This window comes from Gnatocerus cornutus, chromosome 7 (assembly GCF_029298725.1).
Source record: "Gnatocerus cornutus isolate USDA-ARS CGAHR chromosome 7, icGnaCorn1.1, whole genome shotgun sequence".
NCBI classification, from domain to species: domain Eukaryota; kingdom Metazoa; phylum Arthropoda; class Insecta; order Coleoptera; family Tenebrionidae; genus Gnatocerus; species Gnatocerus cornutus.
The window spans coordinates 8,953,889-8,955,524 of record NC_142239.1 but is presented as its reverse complement, the minus strand read 5'-3'; the positions used below and the strand labels follow the sequence as shown (position 1 = coordinate 8,955,524).

The window sequence follows — 1,636 nt, the reverse complement described above, 5'->3', positions numbered from 1 at the left end:
TTGGACGATAGTCCTATGTCCTCATGGCGTTCAATGGAATTGGAATTTCAAGCGGTATAGTGGCTAATATTGGGACTCTCCCAAAGGAGTTTCTAACGGGAATTTAAAATTAACACGGGTATTGCGAAAAATTCCATAATTACCTCTAATCTAGAGAAACTTCCATTCGATACGATGTGATTATAACGATATCCACTGGCGGATCGACGGTAGAAATTAGGATAACTCTCCGCACCTCGTGGTACGATATCGAAAGTCACAATGATGTCTTTCTCATCACGGAAATCTCTCGCGGTACTCGATATTATAAGGCGGTAAAATAAATCGCTTAAAGCCGTAGTGAAAAAGTGTTATATTTTGAATTCACCGGAAGTCACAATCGGTTATGCGCACACATGACGCTTGTCGCCAACACTAATCGAAGAAAGTACCAAGATACGCTAACCTATGACCTGACAGGTGACAAGCCGGTACCTTGTTTACGTTTGAAGTTAGACCTTGTAAAGTGCGACTGGACCGATATTAAAAGATGGCCGCTAACGGGAGATAATTAAATTATGAAATTTTAGATAGAGATAGAAAAGAAGAAGAAGAAGAAGTTCAGACCATTGTACTCGAATGGGACCGAAACATAAACGTTGTGAAGAGATAAGAGAAGATAGGAAAGTTGAAACGGGATTACCGAACCCAACGTGAAGTTCGGGTGGAAAGTTCTATCACTTCCACTAGCTGAAATTCTGAGGCGGTAACACGTGGTTGATCCGCTGCCTCAAGGCGGTCACAATAGAAAAATAATTCCTAACACGGATACAAGGCTAGATAAACGGAATGAACGGTAATTAACCAAAAATTTATCTCATACTGACAAAACTAACGTTTCAGTTTTTGAGATGATAGCTCTACTCTGGCTTCGATGTTAACGCCGTGATGTTATAAACCCAAGCATCTGAAGAAGTTCCTAAAGTATTTCATTATTGATTATGCCCTTCTTCACCGGCAAATTTTTGAAACGCTACAATCTAAAATTGCTTGCCCTTCTTAAAAGGAAAACGGAACATCACATTCCAAAAAAGTCACAAATACTTGAAGGAGAACATATTACAAAATTTTTGACAGAGGCCCCTAACAAAGAATATTTTTTGATGAAAGTGAGTGGTTTGTCTTTATTCAGAAATTTACATTCAAAAATTTAACATTTATACTTTAGACGATTTTGATTATGGGAATTTCTGGAGCCTGCCGCCGAGAAGAAATTTGTAAGATGATGATTGGTGATGTTATCTTTAAAGATGACATAATTTTGGTTTCTATTCCTGAAACAAAAACTAAGGTTAAACGGGAATTTGCCATAACCAAAAGGGAATGGGTCGAAATAATAAAGCAATTTGTGAAATTAAGACTACAAATTGTGACTGACAACAGGAGACTATTTCTAACTTATCGTGCAGGAAAATGTATAAATTTACCTTTTAGTATAAACACCATTGGGAAAATTCCATCATTGATCGCCAAATATCTTGAACTTTCAAACCCTCAACAATATACTGGCCATTGTTTTCGTAGGAGCAGTGCTACTTTATTAGCAAACAAGGGACTTGACTTTCTAGCCGTTAAAAGACATGGTGGTTGGAAATCT

The 1,636-nt window shown here is 37.6% G+C and overlaps 1 long non-coding RNA gene across 1 annotated transcript; it reads left to right on the top strand.

The window, feature by feature from the left end:
- Positions 1–379: 379 nt before the first annotated feature.
- Positions 380–1,358, top strand: LOC148170734 (uncharacterized). The gene is made up of 2 exons (XR_015770424.1): positions 380–1,148; positions 1,208–1,358. It is a non-coding gene; the product is annotated as an uncharacterized LOC148170734 (long non-coding RNA).
- The last annotated feature ends 278 nt before the right edge of the window (positions 1,359–1,636 follow it).